The sequence below is a fragment of the Muntiacus reevesi genome, chromosome 8 (genome assembly GCF_963930625.1).
Source record: "Muntiacus reevesi chromosome 8, mMunRee1.1, whole genome shotgun sequence".
NCBI classification, from domain to species: Eukaryota; Metazoa; Chordata; class Mammalia; order Artiodactyla; family Cervidae; genus Muntiacus; species Muntiacus reevesi.
In genome coordinates, this window is record NC_089256.1 from 61,009,105 (window position 1) to 61,021,602 (window position 12,498).

At 42.9% G+C, this 12,498-nt stretch overlaps 1 pseudogene; it reads right to left on the reverse strand.

Moving 5' to 3' along the window:
• Positions 1 to 671: 671 nt before the first annotated feature.
• LOC136172956 (5-hydroxytryptamine receptor 3C-like) lies at positions 672 to 4,841 on the reverse strand (annotated as a pseudogene).
• Between the last annotated feature and the right edge of the window lie 7,657 nt (positions 4,842 to 12,498).

Here is a 12,498-nt window from a genome sequence, read left to right on the forward strand (position 1 = left end):
CAAGAGTAATCATATTTTATTAGCTATAATATTTTTGTAAATTTAAGCCATGATATTCTTAAAAGCAAAAACTAAAATACAGCAAATAAAGGTATATGAGATCCAGAGGCATCACATCACAGATGTAAATGAATATATACAACTTGACAGTTATAAACTTAACAACAGCCTGTTTGTTGGCCAATGTCTGGCTCAGGTTTCTCTTTTCCCTAACATATCATGGATATTCATTTTGTGTGCAGAGTAACTTTTTTTTTTTAAACCTACTTGGTAGGGCTGTGTTGTTTTAGGAATTTAGAGGGGATATGGTAGTCACTGGGCTTCCCTGATGGCTCCAACGGTAAAGAACCTGCTCGCAATGCAGGAGATGCTGAAGACTTGGGTTTGATCCTGGGGTCAGGAAGATCGCCTGGAGGAGGAAATGGCAACCCACTCCAGTATTCTTGCCTGGAGAATCCCATGGACGGAGGAGCCTCGTGGGCTACAGTCCATGGTGTTGCAAAGAGTTGGATACGACTGAAGCGACTGAACATATGCATATGCATGGTAGTCATTGCAGGTAAGTGGTTAAGACTAGGAAGGGGCCTGTGTCTGGCTGGCCCTAAGACCGTGAGAAACTTCATGCTATGGTTCGTAGGGAGAAGTGGATATGGATGTCATGCCTTGGTGTTTCAGAGGACGATCACTGTAGTGATGGGGTGGCCATGAAGAGCAGGTAGAGACAAAAGAGCAGGGTGTCCATCATGTGGCTTAACTGCACCCACAGGCTGACCAAGTGCTGCTTCTGAGTCTTGTTTTCCTGCTAGGTCCTTGCTGACTGAGGCTACCCATTTAGCTCTCTCTCTGGGACCTGGCATCTTCCCCACAAACTCCATGGGCTCTTTCACACCTACGGAGAGACAGAGACTCAGCTGTGGGCCACCAAGGTCACCTGGGGGGTTGTGGGGAAGGAGGCAGGAGCAGAAAAGCAGAGGTGATAGAGGAGGAAGCGTGGGCAGTGCTGACTTCCCTCACCAGGCAGGTGGGCAAGGCCTGTGTTTCCCTTCTGGTGCACAGCGGGCCAGCATGTCCTTGGGCTAGTGCAGTGTAGAAGCAGGAAATGGAGCCAGCGAGGCATGGGTGGGGGCTGGGTGGTGGCCAGGTGCAGCAGGTAGGAGATGAAGATGGCCTCCAACAGGCTGAGCACCATCAGGGACAGACACAGGGCAAAGTAGACACCAGGAGGGAAGCTGGGCTTGCCTGAGGGCCAGAGGCACCAGCCAGGACTTCATTCCTCTCTTCCAATCCCACCCTGGGAAGCACAGCCTCTTTTGCCCAATATATTTCCCTTTCCTGGGCCAGTTCAGCCAGTCCCTCCCACCCCTCTCTGCTCAAGAGCTGAAGGGGCCATACTGATGAGGGGGGTGCCACTGGCGGGGAGTAAGTCTTTAATCATAAGCAGGAGGACGTTGTAACCCAGCAGAAGAGTTATCTTGAATGAGGCAAGGTTCTTATTTCCTGCTGTCAGGTAAAAGCTGAGGGCATCAATGGTGACCAGGAGCTACTGGACACCAGGAGGTTTAAGATGAAGAGGCTGGGCCTGCACCTGTTGGCCACCTGGTGGAAAGGAGTGTGGAGAATGTGACAAATAACTGACGCCAGAGGGCTCAACTCTCTATTGAGAGTTGATTATTCATTCTTTGCTGATGTCCAGTTAGGCTGGTCGTGGGTCGACCTCTCTGGGTAATAGATGCATTGACTTGTGCCCTCTTCAGAAGTGCCACCAATTTCATTGTCTAATTTCTCCTTATGTCCCACTTGCTCGGAACACAACTATAGACTTTTGTGGGCAAGTGGCCCTGTGGACCATCGGACAGGACCATCCATTTTTATAAAAGTCCAGCTGCTCCTCCTGTCTGCAGAGCAGATGCCTTGGGGATCCTTCTTGAGGGCAGTTAGGATAGAGAGTGGAAGAGGAGCAGGTGCTCAACTCCCTAGAACTATTTTTACATCCTAAAGGGCTTTAGCTTAAGAGGAAAATCAAGAGCAGCTCAGAAGTTAAATAGGGGCCCCTGGAGTTACGTAGGAAATGATTTGGTCATATAGGTTGCTATCCATCAACATCTTTGGGGTGGCCTTGGTGGTGTTCAGAAACCCCCACTCCACCTGGGTCTGAGTGACATTTCAAGGTATATCTGTTTTCACCCACAACTCCTTGTCCAGGAGCATGTTGTCCACTGCAAGTAGGCCAGGGTAGTTCAGTCCAGAGTGTCCTCAAGTCTCCTGCCCACAAGATTCAATTCCTCCCCTACTGATCTTCTTCCACAGATTCTCCTCTCTGTCCTTTTAAAGTAGGCATCTAGGTTTCCTCAGAAGTGGGTCATAGGACCAGCAATTCATATACATGTGGGTTGCAGCATTAAGAGGTTTTTTTTTTTTTTGGTTGTTAGAGTCAGAGTTATGGGAAGATTAGTTATGACTCAAACATGAGTCAAGAATTTTTGGGGGGACTTCCCTGGTGGTCCAGTGGTTAAGAATCTGCCTGCCAGTGCAGGGTACACAAGTTCGATCCCTGGTGTCCCCTGCATTGGCTAAGGGGAACTAAGATCCCACATGCCTTGGGGCAACTAAACCTGTACCACAACTACTGAAGCCCATGTACCCTAGAGCCCATGCTCCACAACTAGAGTAACCCCCACTCTGCCACTAGAGAGAGAGCCTGCATGCAGCAATGAAGACCCAGTGCAGCCAAAAATAAATTAATAGAATAAATAAATAAAAAGAATTTTTGGAGTCTTTCCTATTTTTCTTCTCAATTCCCCAATCTATATGTTGTTTCAGTGGAATAAATCTTGAATAGCTCAGTATTTTTATATTTACATGCATGCCCCCTTATAATGATTTATTTATCTGATTCTGCCATAGGACACCTGGTAGCTTCAGTTACATTAATTACTGGTTAAAGTGTATCGGCTGTTAATGTTAACAGGCTTGAGCTAAAAATTATACATGGCAGCATGTCAGGGTCAGGTTAGACTCATTTGGTGGAAGGGGTATCTAAGATAAAGCAGTAGTTTTTGTTTATTTTTTAAAACTTTATTGAGGAATTAAAGCAGTAGTTCTTAACCCTGTCTGCACATTAGCATCACCTGGGGAGATAGAAAGAAATCACAGTAGTAGTAGAACCCCATTTGGAACAACTAATTTGGAATTTCTGGGGTAATGCATAGTTATTGGTATTTTTTAAAAGCTTCAGTGGGCAGACAGAGTTGAGAAGCACTGATCTAAAACCTTCCTAAATAATATCTGCATCACTGAAATATCTTCCTCTGAACCTTAAATGGCTACCACAATGTGTCTCATTCACCTGTGTAGAGGAGGGAACTGAAGGTGAGCGTGAAGTTCTGTTGGTCAAAAGGAAAGTAGGGATGTCTGGGTTATAGGTGCTGGTCACCTTCATTGGCCTGTGGTACTATAATTTGACCTTGGCTGCTGACATATGTAGTGAGACCTGGAGGTACCTGATCCACATCCACACTGCTTGTGAGAGGCAGAGAGAGATAGGTGCTGTGGGTGCCTTCATCAGCTTTTGTCTCCCTCCCTTCCCAGGTCTTCTCCTACCATGATCACTGTTGGGGCTATTTCTCTAAGGTCACTCTCTCTTTTCACTTCTGCTCATAGTGTTTTGTGAGAGTCAACTCATTGAGACTGTGCTCTGATCTGAATCTGCTGGTGTCCCTGTGCCCTGCGCTGACCCTTAGTTGCTCTTTTCAGATGGGCTCCATGCTGGCTTTCCCTGACCCAGATATGCACAATTCCATGATGGTGATATCTGGAAGCCACAGGTTCTCAGCTGATACAGTGAGTCTATTGTTGCTGATGCACTCTACTGGGTTCTAGCTAATGAAAAACTTGTCCCGCATCTACAGCCAGGGCAGTAGAAGCAGAGGTGAGTGATGGTGGAGCCACTCCAGCCTCTTCCTTTCTTCTTCTCTTTCTTTTTGTCCATACTAAATGGCAGGTGAAACTTTCCCATACCAGGGATCAAATCCGTGTCCCCTGCAGTGGAAGCACAGTCTTAGCCACTGGATCACCAGGGAAGTGGTATTTAAACTCTGATCCTCTTATTCCCACTGGGGTCCCTAATGACCACACCCTATCTCCCCTACTTTATTAGCCAAGTATCATTGACAAAGTACCCCTTAATGGCCTTTTCTCTAGGCAGACATTAAATACAGCCTAAAACCACTTGGACCCAGGGTTGCACCAGTGCTTTGGTCTGCAAACCGCTTGACCATTTTCTTGGGTTACCAGTTCTACCTTTCCAAGCTGCCCAGTGAGATTTGTGTCCCCTGGACCAGTTCTGGATGGACTTATTTGGTCCAAGAAAAATTTGTACATTGGATAGAGGTCTGGAAAACCTTTAAGTCACTCCTCAAATTTAAACTTATAATTGGTAGTGGGAAAGGGGGGAGAGTTGATCTGCTTTACCATAGTAATCCACAGGATTGATGTCAGAAGCTGGAGCTCTGCATCCTGGTAAAGAAATTCCCATCCAGGCTTATTAGTGCAAAAAGATTTGACCTATGCCCACTACATATTCTTATAAATATTTACTAATTTATTGGAGCAGGCATCATTTTAGATGCTTATCTGTCTTTTCCTTATTGTCTCCCCTTGTATCTAGGAACAATTTATGTTTGTTGTTTTTTTTTTTAAAGAAAGTTCTTAATTTTTTTTTTTATTCTTTCAGTTGGAGGATAACTGCTTTACAATATTGTGTTAGTTTCTGCCATACATCAACATAACTCTTCCACATATGTCCCCTCCCTCTTGAACCTCCTTCTCACCTCCCGCCACATATCGCGCCTCTAGGTTGTCACAGAGCTTTGGGTTTGAGTCCCTGTATCATATAGCGTATTCCCACTGGCTATCTGTTTTACACATGGTAATGTATATGTTTCAGTATTACTCTCTCAATTCATCCTTTCCTGTCCTTTCCCCACTATGTCCAAAAGTCTGTTCTCTATGTCTGCTTCTCCTTTGCTGCTCTGCAAATAGTTTCATCAGTACCATCTTTCTAGATTCCATGTATATGTGTTAATATATTATATTTGTTTTTCTCTTTCTGACTTATTTCACTCTGTATAATAAGCTCTTGGTTTGTCTGCCTCATTAGAATGGACTCAAATGCATTCCTTTTTATGACTGAATAATATTCCATTGTATATATGTACAACAACTTCTTTATGCATTCATCTGTTGATGGACATCTATGTTGCTTCCATCTCCTAGCTATTGTAAATAGAGCTGCAATGAACATCAATTCAGGTTTTAATTGACATAGAGATCACTTCTTTCTGGAACCTTCCAGAAAGGTCAGGACTCAAGAATAAATCCTTCCTAAAAAAATGTCATTGCAGCCTTCTTCTCTGTGTTGCCCCATCCCATAGGAAAACCTTCTAATTGGTCCAGAATCTATTCAGAGTACCTATTGTTCACCACTAGACCAATACAATGCTGGGCTGAGAGGGCAGAGGATTCTTATCCCCTGTTAGAAGCAACAGAAAGTGGGGACCAGGTCTCACCATTTCCAGGATGGCAGACAGGTGAAAGAGATGTTGATGTGAGTGGGAATGCTGATATTGGTAGCTGGACAGAAGACCTTTAAGTCAAACAATGCTTGGAAGGCAGCAGGATCTACCCCATGCTGGTCAAATCCTGAGCAATTGATGGTGAAAATGTTGCCTCTTCCTGTAGCAAGCAGAAACCCTGTGAGAGAGAGCCTCTATTACTAGGATGGGAACCTCTCTGCAGAGAGAGAAAAAAGAGGACTCATGGGGAAGAATGGGTGAGCCCTCCTCCTTGTTGGGCCAAGACTTCTTAAGGCCAAAATCCTTCCTGCCAGGGCCGAGAGGATGGACTGGTCTGATAGGCAAATGGTGGAAATGGATGTGGTGAGCTGAGTCAGTACCTATTCTCATTCTCATCGTTCATCCTCATGCAAAATCTGCCCAAATCTGTATGCAAACTCATCCTTGATGTAATGGCAGTCACTTCAAGAAGGCCTGTGGTGCCTTCATTTAAGTCTTTTGGATCTACTTACTAGCACCACCCAGCACTGCCCTTGAACTTGTAGTCAAGGTCACTTATAAATGTGCTCTAATGATTTCTCATCCTCATTTTCAGGGACTTTGTTTACCTAAGACAGAGTTGATTTATCAAGAAGATAAGATAGATAAACAACTGCCCTACTTACTAGGCAGATATGAGAAACATGAAGTAGGTATTCTCAATGTGTGGTTATTTTGGTGCTTTAGCTTATTTTGCCCTTCTCAGATTTAGTGATCTCAGATAGCTTAGAACTTATTTCCAACACTAGGATCATTAGGCCATATCACTCAGCTCACCACATCACATAGTAAGCCCTATGTGGATCTTTGCTCTTGGCCATAGCCAGGGAGCTATTTGGGTAGTAGTACCTGAGCAGAATCTTTTCTCCATTTCCTTTTTTTTTTTTGGTCTTTTTTTCCTGCCTTCTCCTCTCTCTCTTCATCTCTTCCCATAATATTTAAGGTACGTACCCAGACTGGGAACAAATACATCCCCGCGGAGGCAAAGTATCTGCTTTCTTCTACCTCAGATTGATTCCTACCCTCCCTTGGTATTTTACTTTCTCTTTCAGGGCTACTCTTTTCATAGACATCACATCAAAGGAGGTAGGGAGGTTAGGATGAAAGTGTGGTGGAAAGGGCACTGGAGGACAAGAAAAGGCAGATTTGGAAAGTGGTGAAATGAGATCCCTATGCAGGCAGGAAGTGAGGAGAGCTCCGTATCCTGAACAGTGGAATGTCTTTCTGTCACCAAAAGGAAATCAAGACACTGACATTATGGAAGAAACACTTAACTTGTTAATTCTAATGTCCTTCACATGCTGGAAGAAAGTTCCTAGATAACCTTCAGAACCACACTCTGGTCTTCTCTGTTCTTGCCTCATCTTACCTTGAAGCAGAAGGCTGACAGTGAGACAGAGGAGTAATCCCCTGACAGTGGGTCACCCTCCTTCCATCCTCTTCTTTTGGACTCTTCTCTGGGTTCCTGATTTTAATACTGCTCATGACAGCTGACCACATCCTGGTGAAAGGCTATGGCCAGAGAGGTCACAGCAGTGTCCTGCTTTGCCCCTGTCCATGAATGCCTTCTGGGCTCCAGACAGGGAGGAAGTTGGGCCAAGACTAAGGGAAAATTATCCTGTTTGGCAGCTCTGTGCTGAGATCAATAACAAAATAACTCACTTTAATGAGAAAGTGTGGACTGGCAAAATAAGAATTATTACTTTTCTAAAGCCAGGGAATCTGCAGATTTGGAAAGGTGACAATATTTAGTGATTTGGTTACATATTAATTAAGAATAATTGCAAATACCAAATTATAAATCTTTATTCATAGCTTCATTATCTATTGTTTATATTTTTCCAACATCCCCTAGCTAGATTTCCTTTTTCCAGTCTTTCTGCCTCCCTGATGCGTTCTCCCCCACACTAATGTTTTCTATACAAGTTTTACTCTATGTATTGATTCCATGATAATAGATGTCACAAGACTAAGTTAACAGATCTGTTTTTAGCATTTTTGTGTTGTCAATAGTGATATACATTACCATAAGCTAGTAATCTCAGCTACCATCAATATTAATAGCCTGTGTCAATGTTATGTCTTATGTCACATCTCTATAAAAAACACAATCTAACCAAATGAGTGAATTGGAACATTGTTATATTAAGTATCTTAAGTCACATTTCCAGAAAGACTTGAAAATGTTTTGTTGCAGAAGGGATGAAGAGTCAGATCTAGAATACAAAAGAAATTTTGTTCAGTATGTAAGATCATGACAGCCCAAAATAGAAACCGCTAAGGAAGGCCTGAATGACTTGGGGGCCCAAAGCGGGAAAGTATAGAACTGAAGGCTGCAATGTCTTTTGTTTAAAGTTTGAAATGTCTGTAGTCTTTCAGCCCTACCAGTCTTAACAGAAGCAATAAGTCATTGCTTCCCTTCTTTGGAAGCTTGGCCAAGGGATTGGGCCATCATGTCATGTAGGACCAAGGTACTACTGTGTCTGTATTTACATGGACACACCTGTGGGGTGCTGGACTCCTGGACTGGCCAAGAGTGAAGGGCTGTCAAGGGACACTTGAGTTCCACAGGTAGGCTACACTCCCAGGCCCTGGATCTAGGAAAGGAGGGTTAAGGATCTAGGAAAGGAAGGTTAAGGATCTAGGAAAGGAGCAAGCCTTGCTGCAAATGGCTGAAGATAGTTGATATATACCTTGTTTTTAATAAAGTTGACTGAAAAATGGGACCTAAGTTCTTATTGGACTCAGAAGTAGACATAGCTGTCAGGAGATAGAGGTGATAGAGGCAGGAGAAATAAAGCACTGAGGCACAGGCTTGCTTCTGACCTAGAGAATCAGTTTCAACTCTGGGATCTGGAAATCTCAGGGGCTGTTATTGTTCCTGCTGCTGCTGTTGCTGCAGGTGATCATTAACATATTGAGTACTTTATTGTATGCCAGGCATTGTATTCAGTTCAGTTCAGTTCAGTTCAGTTCAGTTCAGTTCGGCTCTGCGACCCCATGAATCGCAGCACACCAGACCTCCCTGTCCATCACCAACTCCTGGAATTTACTCAACTCATGTCCATCGAGTCAGTGATGCCATCCAGCCATCTCATCCCCTGTCGTCCCCTTCTCCTCCTGCCCCCAATCCCTCCCAACATCAGGGTCTTTTCCAATGAATCAACTCTTTGCATGAGGTGGCCAAAGTATTGGAGTTTCAGCTTCAGCATCAGTCCTTCCAATGAACACCCAGGACTTATCTCCTTCAGGATGGACTGGTTGGATCTCATTGCAGTCCAAGGGACTCTCAAGAATCTTCTCCAACACCACAGTTCAAAAGCATCAATTTTTCGGCGCTCAGCTTTCTTCACAGTCCAACTCTCACATCCATACATGACCACTGGAAAAACCATAGCCTTGGCCAGACGGACCAGACTGCATTGTATTAGGTTGATGCAAATATAATGGTGGTTTTGGACCGTTAATTTTAAATCATTATAACTAGGCTCAAACACATCTTTATTAATCGTTAGGAACCATTACAATCAACACATTTTTGCCAATGAGAAATGTTTGCTTATTCCTGTAGAATAAAAATCCATGTTTCTGGATTTGACGAACTCTTGGAAAGCATTTTCTGCCTCCTACTGGCTATGGAAGTGTTTTCCTTGCAAAAAGTGGTCAAGATGCTTGAAGATGTGGTAATTGGTTGGCAAGAGGTCAGGTGAATATGGTGGATGAGGCAAAACTTTGTAGCCCAATTCACTCAACTTTTCAAATGTTGGTTGTGCAACGTGCAGTTGGGCATTATTGTGGAGAATTGGGCCCTTTCTGTTGACCAATGCTGGCTGCAGGTGTTGCAGTTTTCGGTGCATTTCATTGATTTGCTGAGCATACTTCTCAGATGTAATGGTTTCACCAGGATTCAGAAAGTTGTAGTGGATCAGACCAGCAGCAGACCACGAAACAGTGACCATGACCCTTTTGTTGGTGCAAGTTTGGCTTTGGGAATTGTTTTGGAGCTTCTTCTCAGTCCAGTCACTGAGTTCATCATTGCCAGCTGTCATGTAAAATCCACTTTTCATTGCATATCACAGTCCGATCGAGAAATGGTTCATTGTTGTTACGTACAATAAGAGAAGACAACACTTCAAAATGACAATTGTTTTGATTTTCAGTCAGCTCATGAGACACCCACTTATCAAGTTTTTTACCTTTCCAATTTGCTTCAAACGCCGAATGACCATAGAATGGTCAATGTGGAGTTTTTCGGCAACTTTTGTGTTTCATTTCTTTATGTGTAAGAGGATCAAGTTTGATGATCCTCTCAGTTGGTTGTTGTCAACCTCCAGTGGCCGGTCACTGTGCTCCTTGTCTTCAAGGCTCTGGTCTTCCTTGCAAAACTTCTTGAACCACCACTGCACTATATGTTCGTTAGCAGTTCCTGGGCCAAATGCATTGCTGATGTTGTAAGTTGTCTCTGTTGCTTCACAACCTGTTTTGAACTCAAATAAGAAAATCACTCAAATTTGCTTTTAGTCTAATGTCATTTCCCTAGTCTAAAATAAATATTAAATAAACAGTAAGTAATAAGTCATTAGCAAGAAACATAAAGTGAGAAATGCACATTAAAATGATGTATAACATAGCCACATATATTTAAGAATGTATTCCAGTATCAAACAGCAAAGTTCAACAATGCAAAACCGCAATTATTTTGCGCCAATATGTCTAATTTTATATCATCCCCCAACATTCCTACAGTGCAGATACTGGATAGGAGTATGTGAAAAAAAAGAAATGGAGTCAAGTAAATAGAGAGATGGCAATGGGATCTTGTATTTTCTGATCATATTTTAGAACATAATAAACACACTTGAAGAAAATCCATTGATCATCTTTTATAAAAATACCTAAAATTATGAACTAGAGAACATTTGCAAATAAAGCAATAAAAATGATAGTACTTAAAATAAACAGGGTTTCAGGTTTTCTAGTGCTTATGGTTTAAAACAAGCCATATAAGAATCACATAGTTTTTCATCATGAACATTGGGTCTCTTTCTACCTTCAGAATTTTTTATGTGTAAAATGTGCTTTTCCCATTGGCCAGTCCTCCATCTCAGACAAATTATTTAAGCACCTGGAATTCTTGTCTAGGAGGCATACTGGCTTAGGTTAGCTCTCAGAGTTCATGGTAGCACGGAGTTCCTTTTTACCAAGGTGGTTCAGATAACCCTTCTGCATATGCCTGCCTCCTCCTTCCCTTCTCCAGTAGACTCTCAGATGGGGGAAGGTAGCCATATTTAAACAGAACTTCAGTAGCTAGATTGTCATTTTCTGAGGCCATTAGAAATAGCTGTCTCCAACATTCTCTGGAATACCCTGGGAAGTCTCTAAGACTCCCATTTTAACTCTGATACATGTCTCTCCTAAGCCAAGCTGTGGGCTTTGATGGTCACTCATGACTAGGAGATGGTTCAGAAACTCTTAGCTAATTCAGGGGTCATTGTGGGAGGGTGAGGACTTCCTCCACTCTCAGCTTTCTCGGGCATCTTTGGAGTCTCCATTTTGGGTTCAGTATCTTTAGAATTCTTGGGCACTCAGCCATGGCCCCTAAAAAAAGAGGCCCTGAATTTGGGTGTTAGCTGCTTCCTTGGACAAGTCTGGGGCCAGTTAGGATTCCTGTTTAGGGTGTAGTTATGGATCTATTGGAGGATACCATCAACTTAAGGTGTGGGTGTTTCTAGAAATCCTTGTATTTACCTGGGGTTTCCTAAACTTGAGTTGCAGCTTAGCAATGGGCATCCTCACCTGGAAAAGCATTTTTGTCATCCTCTACCTGCCTCTTGTTTGGAGGATGGCCTCATGCAGCACAAGCCAGCCTTCAAGAGGATAGAATGCCAAGGTGAAGAATCTCTCTGGAAACTGTATGGTACCATCAAAGCCCCCAGGCTTCGCACCTAGTGGCATCACTCCTAGTTTGGCTTTTTCTAAATTATCCTTAACTGTGTAGGCTGTGTAATTTGAAATGCAGAACTGACCATATCTTTCTTATACTTGAAATCTTTCAGTGTCTCCCATTTTCTGTAGCAGTTATGTTAAGATTGCTGAGTCTGAAAATTTGTATTTTCAACAAGTTTCCCAGGTGCTGCTGCAGCTACTCCTCCTGGGAACACACTTAGAAAACTGACCTATAGGATGAAATCTCCCTCCTTAGCATGATGTAAAGAACTCCCTGACTTGGATCCCACCTATCTTTCCATCATGTTGCCTTGGATTTTATGTTACAAAAGACTTGTTCTTATCTTCAATATGTATCAGAATTACTTAATGTGCTTTACCCTTACCACTCTGGCCCTAAATCAGAATCATAGCCCCAAATCAGAGTTGCAGGTGGTAGTGCTCAGGAATTGACATTTTAAACTAGATCCACAACTGATTCTGATGCAGGTGGATCTTGGACTACACATGGAAAAACACTGCATCCTAAATAGCACCCCACCACTCAGTATGTGATTTTACTCTTCCACATTCCCTTGACCTAAAGTACACCTTCTACTATTGAACTCTGATCCTACTAATAAACTCTTAAAGATTCAGCTCAATTCAAGCATCCAGTCTTCAGTGAAGCCTGTCTCAATGTCTCTTCCTTTCTCTCTTCTTGTCAGTTAAACACACACATACAGATGCACACACACACATGTGTACATGTGCTCCTGAATACTGTTGTGACTCTTAAACTGGAAACATTTCCTTACATGTATGTCTCTCCTCCTGCTCTGTAACCTCATGGAGAGAAGGAAACATTGTTTTGGCCCCCCAGTATGTAACATGTAGTAGTAAGTAGTCAGTAAATGCTTTTTAAATTGAAATTTAGCTGATTTACAATATTATACTAGTT